At 47.8% G+C, this 15,163-nt stretch overlaps 2 protein-coding genes and 1 non-coding gene across 3 annotated transcripts in view; all 3 read left to right on the plus strand.

Moving 5' to 3' along the window:
* The window catches only part of LOC135911998 (glycosyltransferase 25 family member-like), an 873,389-nt gene that overhangs the window by 633,139 nt on the left and 225,087 nt on the right, over positions 1-15,163 (plus strand). The window lies entirely within an intron of this gene.
* The window catches only part of LOC135912000 (glycosyltransferase 25 family member-like), a 571,330-nt gene that overhangs the window by 253,462 nt on the left and 302,705 nt on the right, over positions 1-15,163 (plus strand). The window lies entirely within an intron of this gene.
* TRNAW-CCA (transfer RNA tryptophan (anticodon CCA)) lies at positions 3,663-3,735 on the plus strand. The gene has a single exon. It is a non-coding gene; the product is annotated as a tRNA-Trp (tRNA).

Genomic DNA, 15,163 nt, shown 5'->3' on the forward strand with positions numbered 1-15,163 from the left:
GTTGACCTTGTCGATCAGCCACGTACTAGAGCCCCTGCTCTTGCAACGTTTTCTTCCCCTTTCGAGGCGGTCGCTTAACGACGAGTCAGTTGCAGCGTTTGAGACAAGTCCACCGACGTTGCTAATGGCCCTGTCTCAGCAGCCCTAGCACGTACAACCGCGTGTGCGAGGCAAGCGCAGTGACCTGGCCTGCTACCAAATGAAAGCCCGCAGAACACATTTATCTTCCTCGTCGCCCACTCTGCAATGATCCGTCCTGCAACTCGCCCAGTTCGGCGTCGCTTCCGCTGATTTCCTCGCGTTCGGGCTGAACGTAATGGGAGTGCGTAATAGAGGAAGGAAATCCCACGTTAATGTGTTATCGCCGCGGGTGCTTTTGACTTGTATTACAGAGCTCCTGTAGACGCGCGATGGTCCTTCACGACGCAGCGAAATCCTCTTCCTCTGTTGTATCGTTGTTACTCGGTGGTATGCCGATTGCCAAAAGGCTGTCTCCAAGGTCACTGGTGATCCACAGCGCGCTCTGAACCGTTTAACCATAGAATTTGGTGCACTGGTGCGATTGCCTGTGAAGCTGTTGCCTCGGCAGTAGAGTCTGCGTGCGCTTCTACGGGCACTGCTCACAGCATCTTGCGGACTGCTTCGTGCAGCCGCTGTTCCTACCGTTTAACCAATGCGGCTCAGTCAGGACATTTCTTCTTTAAGTTCGCACATGTTGCATTATAAAGATACCGAGTCTGGTTTCTTAGTTATTTCTGTATCAGGGAGGAACTATAGCACCAACATCGTGCTGGCCAATATTGTCAGTATATTTGCTTGGAGCTTCCGATTTTGAACTAACATTTGAACTTACATAAAACTGGTATAAACTTACCGACCGGTAAAACTATAAAAATTATGCGTAAATATGTGCGTGCAAGGTGGACACAGCTTTGGTTCTGGGCATACAGCGTTCAAATTCAGAAACCCTTGGCATGTGCCTGGAATGAAAGTGCTACGCAAGGATGTGGAAACATCGTGGTTGAAATTTTATAACTGTTCATGATGGCAGTAATGCATCACCACGCGGAAACCTAGGTTATTAGGAAGACGACACACACACACACACACACACACACACACACATATATATATATACATATATATATATATATAATGATGAAGGCAGAGATTTTAACTAGTTAAGAGTCCGGTTGGCTACCCTACGCTAGAGGTAAGGAGAAGGGAGAGAGAGGGAGAGGGCATAGAGACGTGCGCGGACAGTACTAGAGTCAAAGCCGCTCGTACAAACCAGACGTTCTCAGAAAGCACAAAAGTCACAAAATAAGTTTAACTGTACAGTTGCACAAAACCTCTTGTGCAACTGTACGTTTAAAGCGAGAGTGTGCACAGCACCTCCTACGAATCACGCTCTGCTAAACCGAGCGAGATATCCCTGCATGCCTTCTTACTGAGCCGACATGTTTGGTCGATCAATTTGTGGGCACATGGCTTTTTAGGCCGCCGAAAGTGTCTGGATTTGTCTCAGACGGCGCAGGCATGCCAGGAAGGTGGCTCATACAAAGGTTCAGTAGTGGCAAAACGGCAGAAGCCAGCACGGTAGGCTCAATTACCCGCGTAACCAGCGGCGGCAGCGGGGACACCCTTTTTATATACCGGTGGTCACACGTTGGCACATTACGCGACACCGGCAGCTGTGCTGCAGGTGGTGCTACCGTGTGTCCTCGTGCCCAATATCCCTAACTTATCTTAATCTGCTGCGGCTTAACATACAACTGCGGAGCTGCCTTATTCATGTTGCCTTTGCCTATTATATCCAATCGCGCTGTCAGAAAATCGCCGCGCAGCTGAGTCACCCGCTGATTGCAAGTTTGTTTCATCTGTCTGTATGAGTAACAAATTAGGAGTACGGCAGTCGAATGTCGTTTCCGATAAACTCAAAAAGAAAGAAAAAAAAGGGGACGCCCCGTACATGCCCCGCCCTGTACCATATTACCACGCCCCTTACCATATTACCTTTACTAAATGGAAGTTCCGCGTGGTTCGCACACCATTTTCACACAGCTAGAATCGCGTAATTGGCCTCGCGCTGCCGATAAATCACTGCGCCATCCCAGTCGTAATTAACGTGTTTGCCTCCGTCTGCTTGTCGCATCTCTTGAGTGAACGAGAAGTTCCCGTGTTCCCAAGCTTGTAAATTACCGTGGCAACACCGCTATACACACTAAAAAAAAAAAAGAAATCACGCTTACCTAAGCGTGCGCTTGCCGTTTTTTACACGCTTAATCTAAGCGTCATATTTCTCCAGGCTTACCGGTCACGCCGACTAGGAGTGATCAGTAACCTTCACGCTTAGCAGGCGTGATAGGGACCCCTGTTTCCACGCTTATTATGCCGTCACAATTCTCCACGCTTAGAGACGGCACCCGAGGAACGGCGGCCGACGGGGAGGAAACGAAGAAGAGCCGACAAGGGTCGGCTTGGGTCGCTTCTCTGAAGCGAGCTTTGCTCACCTAGCTCTTCGCACTCCTCTTCTTTAACTTCTGCTTCGCCGGCGCTGACTGTGAAAAATCGAGACGCTATGGCAGTGGCAGCAGGCCGGTGAAGTAGAAGCTGAATATGCTGCAAAGAGATTCAGCAAGACGCCCCATCTGGTGAGACTGAAACTAGTCTGCTAAGAAGTGGCCTTGCTGAGCTCTGGCACGGCTCAGCAAAGGTATGTAAAACGTGAGCAAGCCCCTCGGTATCTCCTTGCATAAAAGGACCAATGCCCTCACAACCTTGCTCTCCGGCGCCGCGCGTTCAAAGGTAGCGAGCCTTGTGCAAGATAGGGACGTCAGGACATTTCCCCCTTTAAAATCCTCATGTTACCCGCCGTGGTTGCTTAGTGGCTTTGATGCTGCACCGCTAAGTACGAGGTCTTGGGATGAAATCCCGGCCACGGCCATCGCAATTCGATGGGGGCGAAATGCAAAAACACCCGTGGTACTTAGATTTAGGCGCACGCTAAAGAACCCCGGGTAGTCTAAATTAATCCGGAGTACCCCACTACCGCGTACCTCATAATCGTACCGTGGTTTTGGCACGTAAAACCCAATAATTGAAAAAACATTCGCATGGTATTGCACTTGTTTTCTGATTGTTGGCCGAAAATACTTGATCAAATTCTTTTTCGCTGGCATCTTTCTCTAGGGAAGGCGAATACTCTAAGCATCAAAACAAATAAGACAGACATATTTCTTCCTGGGGTAAATGTTTTATTCTTAGCATTCCCTCCCAGAAAATCATTATCATCATCCGCCTATTTTATGTCCACTGCTGACATAGGGGAAGTAATTTCCCCTATGTTGTCCTTGGTGTCAGTGTTCTTTGGCTTCTCATGATATGACTAATAAAAATCGGGCCCCTCGGTTAACCCCCTTTCTTATCGTTTATTACATAACGAAGGTCTCGAATCCGGCGACATTGATGCCTTCAGGTAGCATATGTGGGTTTATTGACCAGTTGCCTTCACCCAAAAAAATGATCACGTTCTCGTGACGCCTGCGGCAAAAACCACGTTCCACGTCCGCCGCCAAGGTCTATGAGTGGTGGCGCTGGCTAATACTCCGAGGGTTCTACTAGTACACATAAATACTCAAGAAAGTGGATGGGGAAACGCCGCCGCGGTAGCTCAATTGGTAGAGCATCGCACGCCAAATGCGAAGGTTGTTGGTTCGGCTCCCACCTGCGGCAAGTTGTTTTTTCATCCACTTTAATTTCCACTAATTTATCGTTTCTGTATTTCATTTATTCAGCACAAGCAATTTCCCCTATGTTGTCCTTGGTGTCAGTGTTCGTTGGCTTCTCATGATAGGACTAATAAAAATCGGGCCCCTCGGTTATCCCCCTTTCTTCACGTTCCGCCTGTATTTTGATCGAGATGTCGCACCACGGGTCTACGAAGTGACCGTCGTGCTTGGTACAACTGCGCGAAGTTGGGAGCCCCCGGTCCCCGTAGCCTAAGTACGAAATTTCAGCATTCTCGGGATCGGTTAATGACTCGTTATTAAAATCGTTATTATTTTCCTTAATAAATATTCGCGCAACCCGCCCCAGTTGAGCTGTACGGGGGTGTGCACATTATACGGTCGTGGTGGCGCGATAGTAATTTCTGAGATTCGTTCGTGCCTCATCCAGTTGCCATGCTTGAACAAAGCTGCAGAAAGAAATTTGCGTGACTGCTTCCCGAAGGGGAAGCCACACTGGCGGGGCTAGATTTAAGTGACATGCGTGATTCGCATGCGTGGAAGAGAGGTCCTAAGTGCCGCCTTTACTGTGACAACATCCGTAAAGACAGTTCTGATCACTCGAAGCGTTCCGCTGCTCCTTTCCAAAGGTAAGGCTTCGTTGGAGCAGATTCTGCACTTGCAACGTCAACATGGTTGCGCAGTGATGCTGTATGGCGCAGAGCCGAGCCATTCCCATAAGGAAGCAGACGAAAGTGGAGGCACATGAGCAACGTCTTTGTGAAACGGTTTCTCTGCATTTTTGTTTTCGAGTCCTCAGTGTAGTCGCTCCGGGGCCATCTTGAAGTGGGGGTCGTCTGGAACGTGCCGAGGGTGGCTCGTGGCTGATATTTTACTGAAACGCAGCGAGACTCCCCGCAGCAGCATTTCCAGCGAGTGTTAAAACCACTCACGATGACGAAGACGAATGTTCTGGTCGTCCGCAGATGGTGGAGGTTCCGTTGCTCTCGCCACTGTTATCCCTCGTTTCGCTGTCGCTTCAGTACCATTGTGGAGGCTGCAGAGGGGGCGTTGGCACCTTCATTCGATAAGCTGTCATCTTCACGCCGTACGTTCAGGCGGAATGAACGCGCCGCCATTTCTTTGCGGTACGCGGCGCAGTATTGAAAAGGATAAATGACTGAAACGAATAGTTTCCGGGAGCACGGTTTTGTCATTTTCGCTAGGCTGTGCGAAAATTTCCTTTCGTTGTTTTTTTTTTCGTCTTCCGTGTGCCGAGCTTGTGCTATTTCCTAACAGATACCTATCTGGGTACAGTCCTGAAATTCATGGTTGAGTTGAAAATTTGGCCCCTCTGAATCACTGCGCCTGTCGCGTGACGCCCTCTTTATGACGACTGTGCGCGTCGTTTACTTCGGAGCTCCGTTCAGCTCTTTCGCTTTATTTCTTCACATCTGGGTCCATGTCCTTTACTGACTGATTTCGTTTCTCATTCTTTTCGGCTGTCATTATTGGATGGAATGCCGCCGTTATCGCCGTGATCGGCCACATCTGCTCGACCAGAGATTAGACGAATGGAAAATGAAATATATCTCTACAAAACGTGGCCTCAAGATGTTTAGACTTGCCCCCAACCAGGCAAGTACAAAACGTGGCGCCCAGCATTTTTCGTGGATTGTTTCCGGATTTTGCCGGCTTTCTTATGTAGTGGCCTGTAGACTATACAGGGTCATGTTGAAATTTTACTGAATTTTTAAAGATCGTCGGTTGCAGACGACATAATTCTGGTCCTTTAGGTCAATTATTCGGAGAAGCGGACATTATTTGCATCAGAAATTGAAACACATATTCGACTAATTAACATTAATTTATTAATTAACTTCATAATTATTCACTTTACTGTACCTATTGCAATTTGCGAATTGTAGCCGGTGAGTTGGCAAGGCCTATCCAATTGGAATGAATTTCCAGAATGACATCACATTGTAGATATTCCCCATCAAATTCGCCGTAAAAATGGGCTCTTGTTCCAAAATTTTTTTAACGAGACGCTTTTAATGCAACCCGCTGTGGTTGCTCAGTGGCTATGATGTTGGCTGCTGAGCACAAGGTAGCCCGTTCGAATCGCGGCCACGGCGGCCGCATTTCGATGGGGGCGAAATGCGAAAACACCCGTGTGCTTAGATGCACGTTGAAGAACACCAGGTGGTCGAAATTTCCGGAGTCCTCCACTACGCATTTTACGCACTACGTAAAATCCCATAATTTAATTAACGCTATCGTATGCACTGAAGCACAAAGGTAACTGGAACGACCATATTTCTATAGCACACTTTGGGAAATAATATTTGAAAACTGGTGTCACCCTGGAAACTCGTTTTAATCGGAGATGTCTTGCAACCTAACCGGTTACAATTCGTAAATTGCATTATGTGCCGCAAGGCAACTACGTAAGAATTTTATGGATTTTGTTAATTAGCTTGATATGTGTTTCGATTTCTCGTGCTACTAGCGTCCACCTCTTCGAGCAATGCAGCTTAAGGACAAGGATTATGCTATCTGCTACGGGCACTTTTTGAAAATTTCGTAAAACTTGAAATTGATCACCCGTATATAGTATGCCTTTCTGACCTTATCTGGAGGAACCCGGGGAAAAGAAACCAAACGAACAAACCCCAAAGCGTCTTTGCAAAAACTCAACTGTATGAGAGCTGGAATGGCGTTTGTGTGTTTATGACCAAAATATAATACTTCGACATGTGCGTGCCAGCAGTCACGAAGGAGCCCGCTTCGCCGTAGCCACTTAGTGTTTTTTTTTTATTGTTTACCGAAACTCTAGTTTGTTTATTTTATTTTTTTATTGCGCACGAGCCCGAAACAACCTTTCCACATGACTAATAGAATACGCGATCGACAACTTCTCGCCATGTTTCTTTTTCCTTCGTTTGACGCGTTTTCGCGCATAGCGTTCGCCTCATAGCGTTCGCCGCATGCATTTCCCGGTAAAGAGTGCGGTTGCATAAGCTGCATTTGCAGGGAAGCGGCAACTGTAGCATGCGAAGCAGGGAGTGACGTAAATACACTTTCGTATATGTAAAAGCAGAACCCGCCTAGCAACTGATTTCATTTGTGTTGTGATGGCGCTATGGAAAGGCCAGGCATAGTTAGGACTCCAGAAGACCAGCGTGAACATGATGAGCGGCGACGGGAACGGATAGGTCAATCTGCACAAGGGCGTCGATGCTCAGGCTAGGCAGGACGCGGCGGTTCCTGTCCAGGGCAAGCCATGCCCATTTAAGACGCGTTAAGAGCAGCGCGAATACGATGAGCGATGAAAGGAACAGCAACGTCAGTATCAATGTCAGTGTTGCCAGCAGAGGGGGAGAAGTTTCTATCAAGATTACACTTGCATTGTTTTTATGCCGAGGAAGTGGAAATTTCGGCATGATTCCATTGTAGTTTATCGGCTTTGGACCACTAGCAGCATAGAAAGTTTTTGTTGATGGGGTCACAGGGTGTCTACCAACCGGGAAAACCGGGAAAACCGGGAATTCTCAGGGATTTTGAGTAGTCTGGAAAAACTCAGGGAAAACTCAGGGAATTTCTGCTTCTATCAGGGAAAATTAGCTGTAATTTTTTTAGAGGGTCAAAAGTCGCGGTAATGCTGGCTCGAGAAACAGACAGGACTCGTAACGAATCGTCGTCGGCTGGAGGAGTTGCCAGTGTACAGTCAACGACCGACTTTCCGGATTCCCGATAACTCGGACGGCTTCGCGGCACCACCACGTACCGCAAAGAGTCAATGTATCATAACGTCTGAAAATTCAGACGCATGAACTCTTCGCCGTCCGATTTTCTAAACGTTTTGCGTGATCGCAGGTCCGAGACGGCATTAAAGAAAACCACCACCACCACCACCAGGAGCTATTTTGATTACCTCGCCGCCTTGAACCGGTGCTCTCGCACGCAGATGCGCTGGCAGCCGTGGCCACCACTGCGGCAACGGTAGGCCTAGCTTCTTCGACGTTCGCTGTTAAGCTTCTTGTCGTTCGGTGCCGTGTTTCTTCATTTCTCCGCTGACAGCAATAATTTTGTCTTCGAATCTCGGAAAGCACGGCGCATTGCATAATGCTCTTTCCCGAAAGTCTGCTTCGCCTCATTATAGTTGTGTCACGCGGTGAAGCGTACAAGCGTAGGAAGGGGCAATTGTCGCGGGACACTGTATGTATTTCTTAATTGTACACGTGTGCACTCGCCCTCACCTGTCACCGTAGGAGCACCGATATACCTAATAAGTGCACTGACAGGCATTCAGAGCTTTTTCAGACGTACATGTGTCGATTTTAGCCCTTAAGGGCAGTAAAAGACATGAATTTATTTTTTTCGGACTGCCTGATTTTTCGGAAGTTTTCGCGGCCCCTAGGGGGTCTGAAAAATTGGACGTTGACTGTAAATTGACCAAGAGTATTCTTCAAATGGTCCGTGGGGCGAACGCGCGGCGAAAGGAGGACGAGAACAGAAAGGATCGACGCACTGAGGAATGAACGACCACTTCTTTGAAGCAGCCTGCGCTCAAAAAACAAATTGTTGGCTGATGCTGAGATGCAGGTGTCCCTCATCCAAACCAATATAAACTCTTTAAAGCAGTGAAACACAACACTGAGGCGTCTTGTGCGAGCTGAGAGTATGTCAGGACAGTTGCATGACACCGAGCATGCTATCAGTTCATAGAAATAGCTCATATTCGAAAATGTTTGCTTCTGTATGCATCTTCTTTTTATTTGTGCTAGAGAATGTCCAACTCGATTTGAAAATTTTTTCCAAGACATTTTATTCGCTGTGCATTTTAGTAACCCCTCCCTTATATTTTTTTGAATAACATAAACACTACTCCTTAGTATTCAAATTGGATTAGGTCGGTTTTTTTTTCAAATTTTTTTCATATGCTTACTAGAGAGTGACATCATAGGGCGATATGGTTTCAGCGCGTCTTGACATAAAACATAGTTCTGCATCACTCAGGGAATTTTGCAAAAGCACCCAGGGAAAACCTGGAAAACTCAGGGAATTTGGAAATGTCAACTTGGTAGACACCCTGGGTCAAAAAAATTGTGGTAACATTTTATCAGCGCTCATTGGTCAGATGCTGCGCAGTTCAGAGACCATTGATTCATTATTCATTTACACTTGCTAGCTGTAGCATGCTTTAAATAGGCTTAGTATTTGTTTTTCCTGATGGTTAGATTAACAGTCACGCGAAGGCGAAGGCGACCGACATTGCATAAGCGCGGTATTTTTACCCGCTATCAACTGCAAAATATTTGCTGAAGAAAACGGTTTAATATGAACATGCGCTGCAAGCCAACGAAGTGAACATGACGATTGATCACGGTTATATCAGTTACCAAACACAAACAGTGCATCTAAGCGAAATAGAGGTGTTAAAAAAGCCACGATGGAACCAATGTGGCGCGTAACTTTCGCCTATGTGCATTATTAGTGCCCATATTTACCGGAATGGCAAATGCTTGATAAGCATAGCAAATCGTTCCACTATCACGTGATGTAAGGCTCGTCGTTTTATAGGCAGTATAAAATGAAGGAAACAATTGTTTACTAAATATGCACACAAGTTGTCTCTTGCCCAAAGGCACTCATCATCCGCGTTCACTTGAGGACTGCGAGAACTACGGGTCACAAAGCTAGCGGCGTGATAAGTGCCAGCGTTATCATGAACCTTGGAACGAAAGAGACTACATGTACTAAATATGCATTATTGCTTCTCCGTATATATAGCTCTGCGCTAACTTCGTGCATCTTTATCGTTCCAAGCTTCATTTTGACGCCTCTTTCTTGGTCCTACGTGCACTCGAAGGCCTAATATAGCCTAATTTGCGGGACCAAAGTGGCCAGAAACCCAGACCCCATGAACCCCAAATGAATCTGAAGTCACCAAAATAAAAAAAAATGTAGAAAAGAGAGAGAAAATACAGAAGAAAGGGAACGTGTGAAACGAGCCGGGCGGAAACGCCGACCGACGTGCTCTGCAGCGAAGGCGAAACAGAGATGTGCTCCGCGCGACCTTGTGATTGGGCAGTTCAAATTTTTTTTCTCGCTTACAACAATTTTTTTTCTTTTAAAAACTTTATAAATAAAATGGCAGCGAAGTATACTATACAATGCTTATTAGGCCATGTTTTACTTGGACCCCGATATTGTGAAAATGTTGCCATCAATTGAATCAGAACGTCATTCTTTCCATTTTTGTCATGGTTTTAAGAGAAAGTTTAGCTTTTATTTCTTCTCAGAGTATCTTTATCATATAGCATACACACATGCGAAGCCCATGTTGCGAATATATACCTCATGCAACAGTTAGTTCTTTTTCTTTTCCTAAAGAATAATAACACACACACACACACACACACACACACACACACACACACACACACACGCACACACACGCACACACACACACACGCGCACACACACACACACACGCACGCACACGCACACGCACACACACACACACACACACGGTGTCCCAGCTTCCTTTAGCAAGAGTTTAAAAGTATGCGAATACCACGTATCCAGTGATTTGTTTTCATTCCGCCTGATTAGATAATTAGTGTTAATTTGTCACCTTTTCAATATTTTACTTGTAGAGTGACATGAAAAATTCCTGGTACAGCTTTCTGTTGCTCAATACGTGCTGCACAACAGTGTTTTTCCGAGCGTGAAAGGAGCCCGCAAATGCACGCAAAATGGCCGCGCGACTGGTCGCTCGAGGCACTTTCCGTGTGTGTGTGTGTGTGTGTGTGTGTGTGTGTGTGTGTGTGTGTGTGTGTGTGTGTGTGTGTGTGTGTGTGTGTGTGTGTGTGTGTGTGTGTGTGTGTGTGTGTGTGTGTGTGTGTGTGTGTGTGTGTGTGTGTGTGTGTGTGTGTGTGTGTGTGTGTGTGTGTGTGTGTGTGTGTGTGTGTGTGTGTGTGTGTGTGTGTGTGTGTGTGTGTGTGTGTGTGTGTGTGTGTGTGTGTGTGTGTGTGTGTGTGTGTGTGTGTGTGTGTGTGTGTGTGTGTGTGTGTGTGTGTGTGTGTGTGTGTGTGTGTGTGTGTGTGTGTGTGTGTGTGTGTGTGTGTGTGTGTGTGTGTGTGTGTGTGTGTGTGTGTGTGTGTGTGTGTGTGTGTGTGTGTGTGTGTGTGTGTGTGTGTGTGTGTGTGTGTGTGTGTGTGTGTGTGTGTGTGTGTGTGTGTGTGTGTGTGTGTGTGTGTGTGTGTGTGTGTGTGTGTGTGTGTGTGTGTGTGTGTGTGTGTGTGTGTGTGTGTGTGTGTGTGTGTGTGTGTGTGTGTGTGTGTGTGTGTGTGTGTGTGTGTGTGTGTGTGTGTGTGTGTGTGTGTGTGTGTGTGTGTTTACTGAACCAGCAGGCTCGTCACAAGGCAATCAGCGTCTCGCAGCGAATACGTCACGCATGTACTCGCGAGTCTCGTCGCCCTGGTCCACTCCACTTGCGGTCGTTCTCTCGAGCAGCTGTGGCGCGTTGCTCGGCCCACTCCACACTGTTGGACTTTTCTGTAACCGTAATCCGTAATTGTGTAGCTACGGACATCTGCAACGCGCCTTTCTATAGTCAAAGTCGCTCGTGGTCAGTGGGTGGCATGCACATCGCATTACTTTCGATGAATGCTTACGTACGTGGGCAGATCATTAGAAAATGATAAGCGAGTTAGAAACAATATTCGCTCATGCGCAAACGAAGCGACATTTTCCGTACACATCTGCTGGCCATGTGTATCTATTTGAATTTTCCTCTTTGCGATGTGCGTGTGTGCGTACGCGCGCGCGCGTTTCCCTTCCTTGTCATCCCGCCTCACGTGCTGCTGTCTCATTACGAAAGGAGCGAAGCACCATAGTGCTGTGGGGAGCAGGCGGATATCGTCGTTTCCGTACGCTTAAGCCATAGCCGACCTTTTTGCCTTTTCTGCCCTGTTCGCCTTGCATGGGCTTTTCTTGTTGGAAGATATGGAGGGACGCGCGCTAGCATCGCGCTTTTTTCGTAATCTAACCACTGCCCCCATTACCGGGCGGACCGTTTAAGCTAATCGAGTTGTGTGGCCCTGAGTGCCGATCGGAAGCTGTTTTATGCGCTTCTTGCCTGAGAACATTGAGCGCGTCCCTTCGTTCAATTTCGTGCCGTGTGTGTGAAGAGGTGTTGCCGAGCCGTTTCCGTTTAACGAAGGCGAGGTTTGATTTCATTTAGCTGAGATCCCCGTGCTAGCGCCTCCCTCATGACGGGAGTGCGAGCTGCTGCAGAGCATGTGCAGAAGTTGGCGCGTTCACCAACTGTTAACGGGGACCCCTACGCCCGTCCGTCGCCTCTTTTACACAACCCGGTGACAACAAAAGTTGTTACTGTGCTCAGCTATGTGAGGGCCCATCACCTAAAGGCCCATGTGAACGAATTTTGTTAGTACCTGCTTCTTCTTCCCAAACACGATTTCGTGCCTTGAAAGTGTTTTTGTTTTATTGTCGGTCCTTCATATTGTCTACGAGTTCTCGTTCCGGACGCCATATATGAAAATACGCCCGCTCTACCGCATGATTTGCCCGAAAGTACTTAGCGATAGCAATTATATGGACACTCCAGGCGCATTTCTGCCGTCGGCGTGGTGTGCCATATAAAGTCCAAGGGTGGTAACACCGTCTCTGCGCGCCGTCTGCTGTACGGGCGAGTGAAAGCGCGCGAGGGAAGCCGACGATCGCGGCTCAATCTGGGGCGCGCAGTCCGGGAGGAATGCTGAGAGGGAACGCGTCCTCTTTCGTCGCCCAACAGGCCATGGGCATGGGAGGGAGGGGAGGGGTGGCTTTGTTCTTCGGCAGCAACTGCGTATTTCGCGACCGCGCACAAGGGCAACCGACGATCGCGGCTCAATCCCCTGCGCGCAGGGGAGGAAATCGGGGAGGTAGCGCGGATTTGGGGGTGCTGTTCACTCCGGCAGCAACTACGCTTTCTCATAAAATCTACCGCTACAACCCTTTGTTGAAAGAACAGCTTATCACCCAACCGTCATACATATCATCTCGCTCTGACCACAGTTTCAAAGTTGGTGTGCCGTCTTCACGTGCTAAACTTTGTAGCAGTGCATTCATCCCTAGCACAAGCAAGTATTGGAACCACCTTCCCGCCACCGTCGCAGCCATCCTGGATACCGAAACCTTCAAAACCATGATTCATGCAGCGCCACGTTGAAGATCTCTTTGTATCTTGCACAAATCTTCTGTTATGTTCACCCACTCCTTTCTGTAATACCTTCGGGCTTTGAAAGTGTGTTAAATAAATAAACAAACTGCGTACTTGCGCGGCCGCGCGTGGTCGTGCGCTGCCAATGTTGAAAGCGATCTGCAGGGGGCTCATGCTTTTGTGGCCGCTGTGTTCTCGCCGCTCAGTTAGCGTTGAAGTGATAGACAGCATGAAAGTCACTTCGCTCGCTGCTGCTGCCGCGCGTCCTGACTCCAGCGTTCTGACAGCGAGTGTCCGCGGTCATCGAGTGTGATGTGTTCATGTTTGCCTGTGCGCGCTCACACCATCCTTGTTAATTTAGTTAGTATGCGAATGTTTACAAGTTTATACGGCCTATAAAGCTACTGACCTTCGTAGAGCTGTTTAATAATTTGCTGTCGCAATCGGTGCTTTGCCTTTCGGGCGAAACTGTGACTTTCTTTTTCCCTATTAGCGCGGATGATTGTTTGCCTCATTCTTGACATCTTTCTCTACATATGTTCCTGTCTCGCCTCAGTTTAATAAAACGGCAATAAAGTTTGAGGGATAGTGGAATCGAACCTCTTCCGTGATGCACAGCAGCCCGGTGCTCTAACCACTAGGCCACAATAGCTTTTTTTTCCATGGCGTTTATTACAATGACAATACGTATGTGCGTATGGTATTTATGTAGTGGCCAAAGCAGCCGTAGCCACGTCTACAAGAACAAAACAAACACGTGACAGTACAATTATTACAGTATGCATTTCTCTAAAGGAGAGCCAAAAGGATACACTTCACGAACAATCGGTCACTAGGACAAATTTGCACACATGCTTGCATCGTTCGAAATGTAGCCTGCTCCCTGAAACACTCGGTGCGTGCACTACGTGCCACTTTAATTTCCATTAGTTTATCGTTTCTTTATTTCATTTATTAAGCACAAGTAATTTCCCCTATGTTGTCCTTGGTGTCAGTGTTTGTTGGCTTCTTATGATATTTCTCTTTCCCCGTGTCAGACCGTGTCATCTCCGGGACCGGCTCATTTTCCTCGCATAGCAATTTACGCTACGTAGAAACTGTGTGACCTGCTGTTAATTAATTAATTAGGGGGTTTACGGACTGGATCCCAAGGGAAGGGAAGCGTAGCAGGGGGCGGCAGAAAGTTAGGTGGGCGGATGAGGTTAAGAAGTTTGCAGGCACGGCATGGCCACAATTAGTACATGACCGGGGTTGTTGGAGAAGCATGGGAGAGGCCTTTGCCCTGCAGTGGGCGCAACCAGGCTGATGATGATGATGATGATGATGACGTGCCAAAACCACTTTCTGATTATGAGGCACGCCGTAGTGGAGGACTCCGGAAATTTCGACCACTTGGGGTACTTTAACGTACACCTAAATCTAAGCACACGGGTGTTTTCGTATTTCGTCCCCATCGAAATGCGGCCGCCGTGGCCCGGATTCGACCCCGCAACCTCGTGCTCAGCAGCCCAACACCATAGCGACTGAGCAACCACGGCGGGTCCGACCTGCTGTTCATTTCCTGGTAGTCGAAGTTAATCAGGTTTTAACATTGCTTCGCTGGAGTACAGAAGCCGTCGTCGTTTTGACTTACACCACATGCATACGTGCACCCGCCGTGGTTTATTAGCGGCTTTGGCGTTACGCTGCTAAGCACGAGGTCGCAGGATCGAATCCCGGCCGCGGCAGGCGCATTTTGACGGGGCGGAAAGTAGAAACGCCCGTCTCCCGTGCATTGGATGCACGTCAAAGAAGCCCAGGTGGTCGAAGTTATATTCCGGCGTCCTCCACTACAGCGTGCCTGATAATCAGATCGTGGTTTTGTCACGTAAAACCGCAGAATTTAATTAAATTGTAGGTACGTACGATTGCATAACACGTAGTTGTTGATGACGTTGCAATCCGTCTATTTCCGTCTTACTCTCATCTACTACCTATGTAAAACCCAGTAATCGTCGTGTCGTAAGCGCGTTGAACGGCCGGCGTGTAGATGTAATGTATTTGCTGCCGTACGATTGTCTTCGACGTGGTCGTCGTCGTTCTTGTGTCGCACACACGTACACGCTCTCGACCCCCGGACATAACCAGTCAATTTACACAGGCCCGCTGCTTCAACCGGTAACGGTTTGCGGAACCTGAAACATTGCTGGATAGTCGGATA

This window comes from Dermacentor albipictus, chromosome 1, assembly GCF_038994185.2.
Source record: "Dermacentor albipictus isolate Rhodes 1998 colony chromosome 1, USDA_Dalb.pri_finalv2, whole genome shotgun sequence".
Classification (NCBI taxonomy): domain Eukaryota; kingdom Metazoa; phylum Arthropoda; class Arachnida; order Ixodida; family Ixodidae; genus Dermacentor; species Dermacentor albipictus.